The 17,157-nt window shown below is 36.0% G+C and overlaps 1 protein-coding gene across 3 annotated transcripts in view; it reads left to right on the top strand.

Annotated features, from left to right (window-relative positions):
- The first annotated feature begins 2,015 nt into the window (after positions 1-2,015).
- LOC105232301 (leucine-rich repeat-containing G-protein coupled receptor 4) overlaps positions 2,016-17,157 on the top strand; it is a 50,458-nt gene continuing 35,316 nt past the window's right edge. Inside the window, exons 1-2 of one of the 3 annotated variants that reach the window (XM_019992510.3) lie at positions 2,016-2,105; positions 4,227-4,998. The gene's annotated coding sequence lies outside the window, so the exon portion shown is untranslated. Of the gene's footprint in view, positions 2,106-4,149; positions 4,999-17,157 lie in introns of those variants that run through there. The other 2 variants (XM_049451029.1, XM_049451031.1) reach the window with 2 other exon arrangements.

Here is a 17,157-nt window from a genome sequence, read left to right as displayed (position 1 = left end):
TCTGTTAATAATTGAATTTGTGTTCAGAAAAAAATTGAGAAGAAAATAGTTTTTAGATTTTTTTTATATTTTTTTTAAATTTATTTTCAAATTTTTGATAATTTTTTCAATTATGTATTATTTTATGCTTAATTTTGAGTTTTTCTAAAAAAAATTTTGTTAATAATCGAATTTGTGTAAAAAGCGGAGTGTTCAGAAATCAATTCTTTATTCTTAATTCTGACTTTTTTATTATTAATTTTTTATACATATTTCTTTTCTAACTATTTTTTAGTATTTTTTTTTCATTTATTTTCCAAGCCATTTTTTACGTTTCTTATTTACTTTTTAATTTTTAATTAATTTTTTTATTGCTTCCTTATTTTTTAGTCTACTATTTTAAATAATAATTTGTTTAATTATTCTAATTTTCAAAATAAATTTTCTGTCATTCTGGCGGCAATTTTTTTTATTTTTTATTTTTTTATTTTTATTTTTTTACTTTTTCCTTTTTTATTTTTAATTTACTTTCTAGCTATTTTATAAAATTTCTTTTAATACATACTTTTGAACTTCTATTTCGAAATTAAACTCCATACCTTCAATACATTCAACATATTAAAAAACACCATAAACACGGCAATGTGAATGAACAGCCGCCAGCTGCGTTGGATTTACATTTGCCGCTTTATTATGCAGCTCGTGCTTTGTCATTCAATTGCCGTTCGTTTCCTTCATTTTCGAGTTGACGTGCATTCCGCGATAATCCATTTGTATTGACTGTAAAAGACGAATCGAGTGCATTGAAACCAACAGCGTATGAATGAAAAGCCAGCGTGAAAGGACGGCAGTAGTGGCTGTTGGCAAGTGCTTGATTTGTATGCTCACAGTAAGCCAACTGAGTGAGTTCTCACTGGCATCATAATTTGCTAGAACAAATGTGCGCTGCAACATATAAACTGCAATATGTTGATAACGAATGTTTGTTTGTTGAAAGTGCTTAAATTACTGATTACATTATTGGGATGAGGAATATTTATGCGGAAAGAGTCTATTCAGGTATAAGAATGCATTCATTTCAGATTGGAGAACAAGAAGAAATCTCACCAAGCCAAATCTGGTGAATACGGTGATTGATCGTTGGTACTCATTGCGTTCTTTGCTTAAAATTCAGTCCAAATCGTACACTTTTTGAAAAAAACTTCAGTTTACCGGAACGAATCGAGCAAGATCTCGTTTTATACCCAAAATATCCATTAAAATTATCCAAACGGACTCGCCAGAGACGTCGAGCTCTCTTGCCATCTCTCTAACACTTGCCTGACGATTTTCAAGCACCATATTCTCCACGTTTTTTAATATTTTCATCAGTTGGAGAGGCCAAAGATTGGCCAGGATGAGCCAACACTTTTCTAATCAAATGTTGCTCACAATTTGTTTAGCCACAAGGCTTTGCGCAACATGTTTCAAGCGGCTGCTGGCAACATACTCGTATCAGCATGTTGCACCCGCACATTGTGGCCAAAGGAAAACAACTCACACAATCTCGCACACACACAAACACATGTGCCCCATTGTTGCTGTTACCTACTTCGCAAAAATGTGTTTTGCTAAAGTTTTCCACCACTTTTCTCCCAGTCATTTTCTTGCTTTGCTCAGCCGTCCAACAGCTGCTGATGTGCAACGCAGAGAGCGCCGCGCCGCTATCTATACAGCTGTTTCGTGCCGCAACGCCTGCAGCATATCAATGAAGCAAACGCAATGAATGACGCCGCCAAAGAACACACGAGATTTGGTCGAAGCAAAACACACACAAAAGCGCACACTTTCAAGCGCATTCGTGCATTCGAGACTTGTTGTTGGCTGTGCATAGGCCGGCAAATATGGGACGTCACGCAGCGCGCAGTCGCCGCTATGGCGTTGCTGTCGGCGGCGCGGCCCGTGGTCGTGTTGCTGCCACTCACTGTCACGGTCGCTGAGGCGGACGCCAAAGCTTCCAGCAACTCGGGCGTTGTTGGCTTTCATCAGTACAATTTGTGCGTTCGGCGTGTGCGGTTGCGAATTCGAGTGGTCTCGGCTAGCCAAAGCAGTAAAGTGGCTTTAGTGAACAGTAACTACAAGTTGTTGTAAGCGGCGCGGCAGTTGTGTTTTCGCAATTTTGTTATTGTCTTTTAATCAGCGCAATGCAAAGCTGGCTTTCGTTGCATGCTTTGCGCTGACACACATATACACACGCACCAGCGCTCAATGGAGTGCACGTAATGTCTCATTTATTTGTGTTGGTTTGCGCCTTTTTTCGGTCATTTATCGGTATTTCGGTCGACTTTGGTGTCACCAAGTGTACTCAGTGCGGCTGCTGTTCGTGTTGCATGCAACATTTGTGCCGGTTTGGCTTTATTCAGTCATTCAGCGGCTGCCATTATTGCATGAAATCGTGCGCGCGTGTGTGCTCGCGTGTTGTGATAGCGCGCGGTGTTGCACAGCTAGTGAAGCGCGGTGCAGCGGCAAACGTGCGAGGTGTTGAATTCGTGTTCGCGACATATTTTTTGCCTCCACCCATAGTGTTTCCATATTCATTGCTGTGCTGTGTGTTTCGATTTGTCACCGCATGTTTGTTGATTTTGGTTTTATTGCCGATACTTGGCTCAGAGCGATTTTTTATGGCAACAAAGGTCGTTTACTTTTCGGCATTGCAGCAGCCGCTGGTGGCGCTGTTGATTCGCATTCACTTTCGATTTCTAGCTAATAAACTGTTTGATTAAGTTTCCTGCGCAAATTTAGGGGCTTGGAGGCATTAAATGAAACATAAAATGCAGAGAAATAAATTCAATGAAATAAAATTTATTGAAGCGAAGCAAAGAAAAATTAAGAAACAAGTGAATTAAATTAACTTCATTCAAAAAATAAAAGAAAACACACAGAAATTTGAAATTTTTTTTTTTTAATATAAGAGTAAAGGAAAAAATTTTAAATTAAAAATTATCTAAAACTAAATTAACCTAAATCCGAAAAAAACTCAGAAACTTGAAAATTAAATTTAAATAATAATAGTACATATATATAAATAAAAATCAATACAAAAAAAAATTAAATAGAAAATAATTGATTTATAAAGTAACATAGCAACCCACAAAATTGTTTAATAAATTTTTCTAGCTATATCTATTACCAGTATGCCAATTTCTAGTGAGCTGCTTAATATTGGTAGTCGAAAAAGTCTTTTCGTATTCGTAATCAAACTTCAACTTATTTTTTAATATTTATAATAATAAATAAATAAACAAATATGCATCATTTTGGTTGATTTCTTTATGCCATTTTTCCGCAAGAGACATTATTTCATCAGTGTAAATCGAAATTTCGAAATTACCAGAACGGAAGACAGACGGATCAGTTTGTATGGCAGCTGTATGTTATATTGGTGCGATCTGAGCAATATGTTCGGAAATTGCACTATTAGCGAATAATCTGTACTAAATATCTTAAAGATGTCGGATCAAGTAAAAAATTTTGTATACAAGCACTTTATTCTGATGGTTCAGTTAGAATGGCAACTTTATGCTATAGTGCTCCAAACTGAAAAATTTCTCCGGAGAATATAGTATTGTCCCAAGTCATAATCCATGCCAAATTTCGTAAAAATACATCGTCATGTATAAAGTTTTCCATACGTTTTCTTGATTTTGATCGATCGGTTGTATGACAGCTATACGATATAGTGGTGCGATCGAAACCATTTCTTCGAAGATTGTGGTATTTCTAAAAGTAATTATTTGTGCTAAATTTCGTAAATATATCTCGTCAATTAACAAAGTTTTCCATACAAGAGCTTGATTTTATAAGTAAGTTTATATGACAGCTATATGTTATAGTGGTACGATCTGAACAATTTCTTCAAACCTTATAGCGTATCTTTAGATAATAATTTGTGATAAATTTCGTAAAGTCAGCTTGTCAAATAAAAAAGTTTTCCATACAAGCTCCTCATTTTCATTGTTAAGTTTGTATGGCAGCTATATCCTATCGTACACCGATATCGGTGATTGCAGCAAATCAATAAAACCTTGATTAGAAAAGAACATGTGTAAAATATCAGAATGATAGCTCGGAAACTGTAGGACTTTTACGCGTTTATACAGACGACATGGCTAAATCGACTCAGTCAGCTCGTCAGGCTGCTCATTTCAGAACTTTTTTTGTTCCAAAAATATTTAATTTTCTCAAATAAATACGTGCGTATGTCACAGAATTTCATTCATTAAAACAAACACTTGAATTTTCACTTGCAAAACAATAGAGAAAAAGAAACGCTAAAGAATCGCAAATATTCCAAAAACGCAGCCGTCTGCCGCCCACCTGAATGTCATTTGCCTAATATTTATCGCTGTCGCATTCTGGTTGCATGTGAGTCGCAGCATGTGACAAGGTGAATAACAGCAACACGCAAACAAACGCACAAATAAGGCGCTTGCGAGTAGTGAGAACGTAAAGTAATAAAAGCAACAACAACAAAAAATATGTGAGTAACAGCAAATAACTGCCAAAGGCGTGAAAATACACAAATAAATGCAAAAAGAAATCAAAACAAAGAAATTGTAATAAATAAATAAAATTACAAATTACTAATTGAAAAAAATAAAAATAAAAACAAAAACCAAGTGAAAAAGTCAGCGACAAGTCCAAAATCGCAAAAAACGTGTGCCCATAATTTCGGTAGTTTATTGTGTGTGCGGGATTCTTTGGCGACCCCGTTTCATTGTTGTACCAATTACTGTTGTAATTGTTGCTGTGCTGGCACAATTTTACGCTCCGCTTGTTGTTCGTGTTGTTGTGCGGTATTTACGCGTGAATTTTCGAAAGTGGTTGACCTCAGCAAGTGGCAAGGGGGCGTGCTGACTGCAGCGGTGACAACAACAGCAGTACAATAACAAACCAGCAACAACAACAAACAAGCAGCATCGCACCAGTGCAACGGCAAGTCAACAACAGCCAAGATAGCTCAAAAGCGAGCAGCAAAAGGTAAATAAATGCAAGCTACGCTCAAGCGGCAATATGAAGTTGCACTGTGCGTAGCCGCAATGCGAAAAACATAATCAAACATTATTGTTGTAAAATCAAAATGTGCGTGTCTCTCGCGAGAATCACTCACTCACTCATTAAGTCACTTGTAAGGAGTTAATGAGTCATTGCGTTGAAATCGATGGTAGTGAGGAGGTGAGCTGGAGGCGGCTCGCGATTGATTTTGTGCATAAACTCCTTTTAAAAGCCGCTTGATTAGTTAAGCATTTTTAGGGAATTGTAATCCTAGGGAGAAGTGAGAAAACAATTTAAATGTACAAATATTTCTATGAGCTCCACCTCACTTATACTTGCTACAAATTCCGAATACAAACACAAAAGTAATAATCGGATTCACGCTTTGGTAAGCCCGAAGATATATTTCTATTGATTTCGAAGCCAATCTGGCAGTGTGGTAGATTTCTTCTGCTTCAAATTATCACAAACCCAAAGCCCAAAATTTTTATTATAACTATAGAGGCAATGGTTGAAGGACTAGTTAATATGTTGACTTTTTTACAGAATGGAGGCTGCCCCAAAGAAAAAAATCGTTATTTGTGAAAAATATAATTTTAAAACGGCTTAAAAAGTCAAAAAAGTTGCAAAAAATCCATCAATACCTGGTAAATTCTCGTTTATCTAAGAAGATCGTTTGGAAATTTCAAATCTATCTGTCCAACCAAGATATTTTGCTCACCGACTCTGAAATCAGCGCTTCCATATAAACCGGTTAAAGTAGCCGTTTACACTGTGTTAAATTTCTTTATAAATACGTTCATATGTATCTTCGACAACACACCATAGGTCGCAGTGCAAAATCTCTTTTGATTTCTAACTTCCAAACTAATTGTTGAATCAACTTAAAATTTTATTAACATACTTTATTTTAGATATTTTCATGCGATACATAAGCAACACAATAATTCGAATTTTTTGAAACTCGCAACTGTTATAACCCCTTCAAAGTTAATTTTTTTATCCTTTTGAATTTTCATATTATTTTTCACATTTTCCGCTTCAAATGCTTATATTTTTCCTCAAATCTCAGTTTTTTTACATTAAACTAGGCTTAGCCAAGGCAATTAAGCTTATGGTAAAACATATTTATGTCATTTGACTTAATGCCAGCATTGCAGCAGATTATCCATTTGAATGAGCGCGCACCCAGTGCACAATTAAGCATCAAGATTCAACTTTTCGGATTATTTTTAATGCGTAAATTTGTTGTAAATGTTAAATCTTTTTTAGTAGACTTGTACAACTTGTCTGGTCAACATTAAGCAGAGAATTCAAATTACATTGCAAATCATAGGCATTAATAGAAACTAAAGAAAAGTGTTTGGTGAATTTAGAAGAGAATCTGAGGAAGGTACATATTTGCATAGTGCAGATTTGGCTTTTTAGTACAAAATACCAACTGATCAAAACTTAACCGGACTGATGATAAAAAATGTTTCCCAGATCGTTATTACTTCTTTTTATGTTCGTGTGAAGTTGGACACATGGAGTGGCATTTAGTTTGACAGCTGGTTGTTTACGACGTGAGAGATCGAGAAGACTGGTGGAAATGTTTAGAGCAAGGCAGCAGGGAAACAGTGGAGCATATCTTATGCACTTGTCCCGCATTCACAAGACTGCGCTGTAAGCGTGGTTTATCGGCCTACCAGTCTGTTAAAATTCGGGTCAAGCGCAAGCATCCTACTCCTCTGGGACCTAGGAACTGATTTTCATTTGGCATCGCAAAGGACCAAAACTGGTCTCTGGTTATCACGAAAATAGGTTTGAGTGGTACAAATCATTCAGTGAAGTTCATAAAGTCATCAAAAACTTGTCCCATGCGAGTCCTTCGTCATATATTTATACCCCTTCCATCTTATTTTCATACCTCCACCACTGTTAGGGACTAAAATTATAATTAATACCAATAGAGTTAGAGGAACAGTGCTTGAAGATCGTCGTGTTCACCTCTTATGAATCAATTCAATACATTTTGGTTAATGTTTTCAGAATGAAAAGTGTTTCGTACCAAATGACCTAAATATTCTGCAAAAATAATGTGGAATAGAGGCCTCAAAATAGTTGCTTGACAACGTATGCTTCCGTTAAACTCATAACTACTGGTGACGAGACGTGGATTTATGAATATGACGTCGGAACTACTCAATAATCTAGCGAATGGTGCTCCAAAAGTTCGCTCAAGACACTAAGATGTGTACGAAAAAGGGAATGAGTCTACTTTTAAAGCGATAATAAAAATTTCAATTAAAATACATAGAAATGTAATTTTTTGTCAGTCCGGGTCAAATTTGATCAGATGGTATATACTAAATATTCGAATGTTGTCATAATAGTGACACTTCTGGAAATAAGCTACAAAAAGATTTGTAAAATAAATAAAAATTAAATTTTTTGTCAGTCCGGGTCGAATTTGATCATATGGTATATACTCAATAGTCGAATGTTGCCATAACAGTGGCGTAGTAATAGCATATAGAACGCTCGCTTAAGAAATTATATTTTTATAATATTTATGGTAATTGCTAAATTCATTACTTAATTACAAATGTACATGCATATATGTATATCTACACGAACGCATACATTAATATTCAACAAGCATAATGGAGTGATAAGAATCAAAATTCGATATTATGTTGTAATCAGAGGAAATTATTAAAATTACCATGCTAAATTTGAGTACTCATTTGTAAAAGTGCATACATACAAACATCCATACACACATTTGCATGAATAACTGAATAACGTTGAGCGTAATCTCGAAAGCACACGCGACTGTTGGATAAAAAAGCGTCACGGCTGAGGCACAAAAATGCGAGCAAAATGTTGGAAAGGGGGAAGTGTGTCAATGGTGATGGGAAATAATGAGGCGCTCTGCAGGAATTACGGATATATTATAAAGCCATATATATTCTTAACATATGATTAAGCGAACACACACACACACATACATACGTAAGCGTACATTGACAAAGTTGTGGGGGCGAAGTCTGCAGTAAAAGCGCAAAAACACCCTGGAATCGCTGTGGTAATTTACGAACGATAAATTTACGGGATATACATATGTATGTGTTTATCTAAATACGCACGTATGCATCTTTAAATGTCACAACATTGGCACATATTTACGATAGACACACACACACACATGTTACGCTTTGGCGTCGCTTTATGCGTGGGCTTCCTCAACAATGAATTTCATACAATATTAATTAATTATAGTATTTATGGGCACTAAGTACATGGCATGGTAATTAATATGACAATATAGTGGCATGTTTATTTGTGTGTACATATGTATAATGAGTGAGTGGTGTACATCAAAGGGTGAAAGCGCAAAAATTAACTTTATTTAGCTATTCTACTTGGCAGTAGATTCAGCAAGAAGTCCATTAGAAGCGGCCAAAAATGGGTGTCCATAAATAGCAAAATCAAAAATTGAGTTAATAATGCTGCTGCAGCAGTGAGAGTGGAAGGAATCGGGAAGGAAAATATGTATGTCATGGTGCGGGTGTAAGCATGCCCCACAGAAGGGCAATGCTAATGTTCTTACAATTGAGGCTAAACTAATTTTGGGACAATTAAATTGTAATTAGGAAGGAAATTCTTTTATGATTACAAGCAATTACAAGCCTTTCTAGTTCCAATTGCGCGCAAACTTAAATTAAATGGGTGTCTAAATTTTGATGATTTTCTTTTACTTTCCTAAGTGTGGACATGCGTAAAACATTTCTATACGGCTTGACTAGTGCATAAATTGAAATTTATTTATGTTTAAAAGCTTTCAAATATTTTTTGTAATTTTTTAAGTCCTGTGTTAGGGCCAAGGTTGCGAATTTTGTAATTAAAAAATGTACATTATTAATTAAATTTTTAATATTTTTTTAAACAAAATTGGAATTAAAAATTATTTGTAGAGAGAATATGGTGGCTATGGTAACACATGCTGCATAAACTGAAAACGCTTTTGGCGAGTCATCAAACTTGTATGAGGTTACTTCTTTGACGTTTGACAAGCGAATCATAGTGGTTAATGCAACGAAGTAAATCGTTCTGTAGGAACATGAATAACAATATTTTAAACTTCAAAATTAGCCCTAGGCGTTTCATGTGTTCGTAAACGATCGAGATAGACTAACTGTTTTTTCAAATACATAACGGTAAAACAGTTAGGCGGTTCTAAGTGAAGGAAGGCTACGATGGCATATTATTTTACCTCCAAAGATTTCAATATCTGCTACACCGAGCTTTTTTTTATCTCAACTTGTATGTTAGCTTTTGCCCGCCTTTGTTATACTATATATATTACTTGGACTTTCCTCCATAATGAGGGAATATAGTTCAACTGTAGTGCCCCTATAACATATTTAGTAACCAAACTTGTATGTAGTTCTGAGACTCCTGTAAACCAATAGCTGCATCCTAAAAGAAATTGAAGAAATATTGTAGTACAATCTCTTTAATCCTTTATTCATACAGGACACTTTATTTGGTTGCTAAAAAGTTTTAAATAATTGAAAATGTTCAATTCTATTTGTAAAAATAAAACAAAACAATGAAAAGTCAGCGCAAACAGTATTTCGCCACAAAATGAAATCAAATCAAATTTAATTCAAATCGACGGCTCAAGGAAAACTACAAAATGTGTGATTGAGCTTTTGTCGTTTTAGTTTTGCACAAATTCTCTAGCTCAATCATTTTTTGTATAAAAAACAAAAAAAAGTAAAATAAATATGATAATAACAATAAAATTCGACTCGCAACTCCTCGTGAAGCATGTGAGACAGAGTAGCGATAAAGATGACTTGAAAAAATGCAATAAAACTGTAATTGAGACAGACATAAGATTACATAAATGCGCATAAAACCGCATATTGATTAGACGCTTTAAAAGTTTTGCTATAAAAATGCAAGTCGTAAAAAAATAGATAAAATTAAAACGAAAAATTAAAAGAAAAACGCATTCCAACGACAAGAGAGCATAAACTTTAGCGCGAACAGCTTTACAAATTGCCGTGCTAAGTCGATTTTGATTTGTTCTAGTATAAATTCTAAGAATATGTGCTGCGTTACTAAGCATATGGTAGATGAAAAAAAGGCGCAACGAAACAGTTATACAGTTTTCACACTTGCTTCTGAATTTACTTAACTTTTAATGGCAGCATTTTTTTTGTTATTTTTTTAAATTGAAATTAATGAATTTCGAAAAGTAAAGGATTTGACTTGTCATATAGACATGGAGCCACGTGACTTGTGGTTTACTCCCTGTGTGTGGCTGACCGAGGTGGAGTCTTGATGGAGCCTTTTAGCGCAAAAGCAGCAGAAAAAATTCCTCCGAACCCGAGTTGGACTCAATGCCAGCACGAGTCAGTAGGATACGGCGCAACCCTGTTGTAAGGCATTGCTCCAGTGACGAAAAGCTTAAAGTAAGACTTGCCGATCTAAATGGGTCAGATCACCGAAATAACAGCCCTTGATCGGATAAAATCTGTGTCAAGTCCGATGCATAGAACCGGCTGTTGTGGGAATTGCGCAACTTTGTTCTGGATGCTGTGGCAGGTTAAACTCCTACTTATCTCGAATAGACCCCAACATATCCAATATGTGTATGTCCTGCGTGCAATGAGTCTTCGCATGACACTGGCCACCTCTTTGGATGTCCCACCAATCGCACTCATCTAACATCCCTCTCCCTTTGGTCCGATCCCGTCGAAATAGCACGTTTCTTGGGCCTTCCGTTAGATAGCGACAACTTGGCTAGAACAACAACAACAACCTTCCTTTGAGTGATATTTTTCATTTAATTCTTATCTATTTATTCGTTTACTGTCATATTTTTTTCTTCAATATTTTCGTAGCAAAATGAATGAAAAGTTTCTTCCTATTAGATCTATATACCAAATATATTTTACATAATAAAGTTTCTAAAAGATATCATTGAAGATCACTTGAAAAAGAATCTGGTATCATAGAAGTGGCAGCATATTTATTCAAACCGTTATCAAGAATTAGAAAATATCAGCAAAGTTAACATGAAGAACGTTAATTCACTCACTCCTTAGTTAAAGTTTGCAGCACTTCATTTTCCACTATCACCTACACGTATCACCTACAAGTATATATACATCATTTTACGAGTATGTATATGCTCAATGCCCTCTGAAAACGTTTGCCGGCATGTGGGTTTGAAATTGCCGAACTGCTCAACCGGGTTTGCCACCACAATCCCAATTTGATATGCATCAAGTTTGGCCACAACTACAAATCGCAGACTCATTCATACATTTGTATGTATCTACATGGCAATTCCTTAAATATGTGTGTCACCTCCATTTATTTCATTTATTTTGGACCTCCATAACCATGCTTTTTTCTGTCTTGTGCTATAATTTGTTTTCCTATTTTCGTTTTAGTTTCCATATTAACTTAGTATGTAGGCACGCAATTGAATTGTGCTTGTGTCCTCTCATTGACAGATTGTACGCTGACAGTGACTGGAAATTTACAGCATGACAAATGGCAATGACGGTTGAATTGGGCCCACACGTGCGATTCCGAAATACCGCAAGGGCAACCCCTGCGTATTCATGCGCGGCAATCCTACATATACATACATAGCTATGTGGTCATACTTATGCATGTATTTTTATTCGCCACAAAGTCCGCAGTCAGTGGCTTAATCCTGTGCATTGGGTTTGGTGATAGCATATACATATGTGTATATATATGGCTTTATTTTTTTTTATCAAACTTACGGGGTAAACGTTTTAAACCATTTTATGCAAAGAACTTAAACTTATTTTCTGTCATTTATGGGTTACAGAGATTTTTGTGACACAGTTAATACCAAAATTGTATATACTTGTATGATATGTTCCCTACATTTGATTGGTTGTCTAAATTTGATGCAGTGATGATTAAAAATAGCTAAACTGACAAAAAAAAGAAAAAATTTAAGTATTTTAATAAAAATAATAATATATTATCGTATCCTTTTGAGCCAATACAAGCTTGCAGTTTTTCATGTACTTTTTATAGGCCTCGTGTGAGATGTTCTTCCGTGACTTCACGAAATGATTTTTAAGAGCTCAACAGAATCATGGTGCGTCCCCGAAACCGATTTTTCAGTTTCGAACGCAGAAAAAATTATATAGGCCCAACTCTGGTGATTATGTTAGCTGAGCAATGACTCTCACTTCGTGTTTGGCCAGCCATAATCATATTAGATTGTGATGGTTCATTGGGTGGATAAAAAATTCATCAATTCTCTGCTCTCAAAGGCGGTCATAATTACTTCACGTTGACGCCTCAAAATGGCCAAGTAGTACACGTTACTGACAGTTTGATCCTTCGGAATGAATTATTGGTGAATCTCATCACGGCTATGAAAGACAATTATAAGCATCAGCTTGATTTTTGACGTGGGTTTTTAGGTTTGGGCTTATTTTGGAACGCCATTAGCTAGATTTTTGGATAGTTTCGACGTCATATTTATAAATACCCGTCTTGTCACTAGTAATAATAGGTTTGATGAATGTAACGTCCACGAGTGACGTCGTCAATCATCTATTTTGGCACCTGTACTCCACTTTGCTTTAGATTCAGGCGAGTCTTGACAGAGTTGACACGCTTCATACCCTAAATATTAACCAAAATGTTGTCCACCCATAAGAGACGTTAATATCTGTCTGTGAATCAATGGAATGTGGAATCAATTTCTCTGCACCAACACCCTGATTTTCTAGCAATTCTTAACTTTTTCGCAGCTATCTTCATTAACATAGCTGGATGGACCACTCGCATGAGGCAAGTTTAGCACCTATGCAACATTATCCTCGAGCTTCTGTATCATCTAACTATATGAGACTTAAACTTCTTTAAAAAAAATTTAAAAAAAATTTATTTATGCTTCTTAGTCATAAACTTGTGATGATTATCGAACCAAATCGTTCACACAAAAAAGTTGGTGTTAATCATTTTATAATACTAAAAAAGCCATAAAATCCGTGTATTAATTGCTCTTACCAATTTGCCGTAAACAATACAAAATTCCAAATTTCTCACGCCCTAAATACGAATCTCACACAAACACACACACATGGTTAACACATTTAGCCACGTCAATCAAAATGCAAAAAATCAAGCATTCGCATGTATGTATGTATGTTTAGTATGCTGCAATCATATATATTAAGCATTTAATTGCTGACAAGAGGAAAGTAGAAATTTCGCTTTTGTTGTTGTTAGTTTTTATGATCCAAATACTTGGAGCACTTTGATCTTAAGGCCATTGAAACTCAAACGATGAATGAAATCAACACAAACAGTTCGCGCACATAAATATGCACATTTATGCTATGTTGTGTTGCGTGTGTTATGTTGTGTATGCTATGTTTATGTTTATGTTGAGCTTGAAAGCATAATGCGAAATCAAAGTGGACACAACTTGTTGAACATGCGAGTGAGTGGCGATGAGCCGGCGTTATGTAAACAAACAGACCGGTGCGGCGCTTTTAAGTGCCTAATAAAAGTGGTGAATAAAAGTGGTGAACCACTTCAGGAAAACATATAGGCTAGAGATACTTGTAAAAGTGATCATAAATAAAATAAAATACAACAGGTAGATATAGAATTTTATTTCAAATGATAATTACTTTCAGTCGACCTACTAATGCTAAAAGATTTGCATTATTATTTATTTCAAAAAGTGGTTTTCTTCAAATCTATCTTCCATGAGAGGTTATAGCATGTCAGAAACACAAGTTATACACAAATAATAACTCAGGTTTATAGAATTTTACGTACTTTTATCAATACGGATTACTATTCATTTTGTAAAATGTTGGATTCCCTTTACCCCGTAGCTCATCTAAAGGAGAACCTTCGAAAGAAGCCTTCTGGTGATGAGGAAAGCCTTTGCTTACAATTTTCTCAAATAAAATAAAAACATTTTTATTATTTTAACGCCATAGAAGTCCTATTAAAGAAGATGATGTGGAAACAACTCAACACTTGTTGATTTTCAGGCGTTTAATAGCTCAAAACTAAGGCATTTGCGGCGCATAATTTCAGACATCCCACTGAGCTGGTGGAAATGAAAATTAAACGCCTGGGCAAATTTATATTGGCTACTAAGCGTTCTGATAATTTGTAAGTTCGAACATAGCAGTTTTTCTTTGCGAACGACTTGATATTTTAGTTTGATACTTCGACTAGTCCTTTGAACTGTTAAGTTGTTAGATATTTAAGCCGAGTTCTAGATTGTGTTTCTTCTGGGCAATTGATTTTGGCTCCCGTTCCATTAGCCATTTTTTAAAAGAACCGCTGGTACCCTCGCCCACCCTCGCTTAGTGTGACCAGGAACCCTCTCTCCTAGATGAGCCATGAGAAAACGGAAAGGTCTAGCAGAAATCGCTACTAGTAACAGATGGCCAAGCTTCGATAGGCGAGGTTGTTGCTGGCTGAATTTGATACCGGTGCAGAAAACTGATTGTTCCCCCTATAAAAAAATTAAGACAGCTAATAGTATATTATGTAGAACGCTACTAGCTGAAGTGTCATCTACAAGACTGGATTTCTGTTCTATAGATCGGTGTCTTTCCTGTGGTCGAATGGCAGATGCTAAAGGACACATACTCTTTGGTTACGTGGTAAGCACAAGCAGAAGAAGACTGGCTTTCAGGCAAATGAATCCGGCGAGAGAACAAAAACCACAGCCAGAAAACCAGAAGCCTTATTAAGCCTCTCAGTTCAACTGGATTAAAAGGATTATTGTGGTAAGAGTTAAGGGTAAAGCACAAGTCGCAGTATCTTCCGTAACTTTCGCTCTATTTATAATTTTTACAAATAAATTGCCTGCTTCTTATCGTGTAAAAAAACCTGCGATTTTAAGACTCGAAATAAAGCTGCTGGCCTTAAATTCTTTAAATATTTTATTAAAAATTTCAATTTCCACTTTCACTAAATTTGTGGTTTTCATGACATAACTTACTGTTCCATATTCGAAAAGGTCTCTCCCACTGCGAGCGTGTCGCATGCACACTTGTCTTCTTCTCACTTTCATACGTCATTGTTTAACTGTCAGCGTAAATTTGATTTCACTTGCAGTTAGTTGAACGTGTTAGCCAAATTCAAATGACCGTAAACGAATTAGTTCAGCCACCCTCACACAAATATACATACATACAACCCACGATAGAAAGTTTGCTTCATCGTTGCACTCAACACCCTCAAACCTTTTTTCGATTCACTGTCATGTCTGCAAGTATCAATGCATGTGCGGGTAGTGGGATTCGCAGCAGTTACCGACCCATCTCAACCCCTTGATTGTCACTAGACCACAAAATTTGCAACAATGTCGGAGTCACGCACTTAATGCAATACACTTAGGAGCAATTACTACTGCATACATTTGCTGGCAGACAAAGCGACTGGACAAACGCGTCGCGCTGAGTCGAACTGGGTTGGGTTGAGTTGAGTTGAGTTGGGTTGGGTTGCGTTGAGTTGGGTTGGGTTGAGTTGAGTTGAGCGTTCGAGAGACAGGCAAATAAACTACGAGACGCTATAACTGCAAACTGACACTGGCGATGTCGTACAATTTGTGCAATTTTGGGTTGTGGCAGAGTGCCGCTCAAATTTGTGGTTGGAGAGATAAAATTAGATAAAAAACGATTTGGGCGAGCTGTTGAGGGCACTAAAGTTGGCTATGTAGATGCAAATGAAAGTGTTTGCTGCATAAATATGCGTATTTATATTACCAAGTGTGCTCTGAGGAATGCATATAAAATGCAATGGGACAATATTAAATTGATATTGAAACAGTTATCAAGTAAAATTTCCAAAAATACTAGTCTTCACCAAAACCAACTCAATTTGGCTGCTAATCAACTAGCTCCAATTAATTATCTTGTGCTGATATATTGTATGTACTCCTTTGCCCTTAGATATCGTAAACCATATATGTATGTTTGTGTGAAAATGTCAGCGTCTGCCGCTGAGTTTGCGTTTATTTGCTTGTCACTTTGTTCAGTTTACTCATGTTTCTTTGTTTTATTTCATTTGATAGTCATTTTTCTGCTCCGCCACGCTGACAGCAATTATTGTTCGCCTAACATGCTGACAACGGCGATTATTGTCAGCGTCCACCAGCGCTGCTATCGCCGCCGCAAATGGTGTCTGCGTTATCATGCGCTTGTTGTTGTTGGTTCGGTTTTGACTCTTTCTTGTTACACTTCATGTACGTCGGCCGAAGTATTTTGCGGTCATTGCTGTCAAGCGCTGAAGCATTGCAGCTATCAACTATGTTTGTGGAACGCCGGCAGTTGTGAATTTACTGCTCTTAGTTTTTTTTTTGTATTTTTCTTTATTTTATAGTTGTGTTTTCTTATCGTGGAATAATCGCACTGACGCATAAAACCGAAACGAAACTGAAAGTCCAAAGCCAATGACAAAAGATATAACAAATGCAAATTACGTCTATCAAACCCGTTGGATGAAGCGTCTACGTAATAAAGTGCTCAAGTGGCGAAACACTGAGAAAAAAACCTTATTAATTTTTTAATTAAATATTATGGGTCCATTTCGGTTTAGAGGCATGAATTTCAGGCAAATTTTGAAGTGTCCTAAAATATTCAATTAATATTTTTACTATCCATTTTTTAGTATTTAGTTATTAACATTACAAGAATACAGGAAAAAAATCATTCAAAATTCAAACCATTTTGTGGTTTCGATGAAGCTATTAATGTCCGATATGCTTTCTGTAGACATACATTCAAGGTTTGGGTGCTTGATAGATTCCAAGTGTTCTGTGTCGGATCTGCGATAGGGCTGGACATTCACAGAGAAAGTGGAAAATTGTTTCCTTATTCCCTACTAGTTCGCAGCCTCGGCAGATGTTGTTGTAGGGCATACCCATTTTGAACGCATGTTCTCCAAATAGCCAATGCCCTGTTATGGTAGCAGTTAGTCTGTAGATACTTTTCCTGGACTTATTTAATAAGGCGTTTGTTCATTTCTTGTCACATATTGGCCATATCTGTTTAAGTATATAGCATTTTGTTACATTTTTCCATCTGTTATTTGTTAATTGTTGAAATTGTA

This window comes from Bactrocera dorsalis, chromosome 1 (genome assembly GCF_023373825.1).
Source record: "Bactrocera dorsalis isolate Fly_Bdor chromosome 1, ASM2337382v1, whole genome shotgun sequence".
In the NCBI taxonomy this organism is placed as follows: domain Eukaryota; kingdom Metazoa; phylum Arthropoda; class Insecta; order Diptera; family Tephritidae; genus Bactrocera; species Bactrocera dorsalis.
This window is presented reverse-complemented; position numbering and strand designations above follow the sequence as displayed.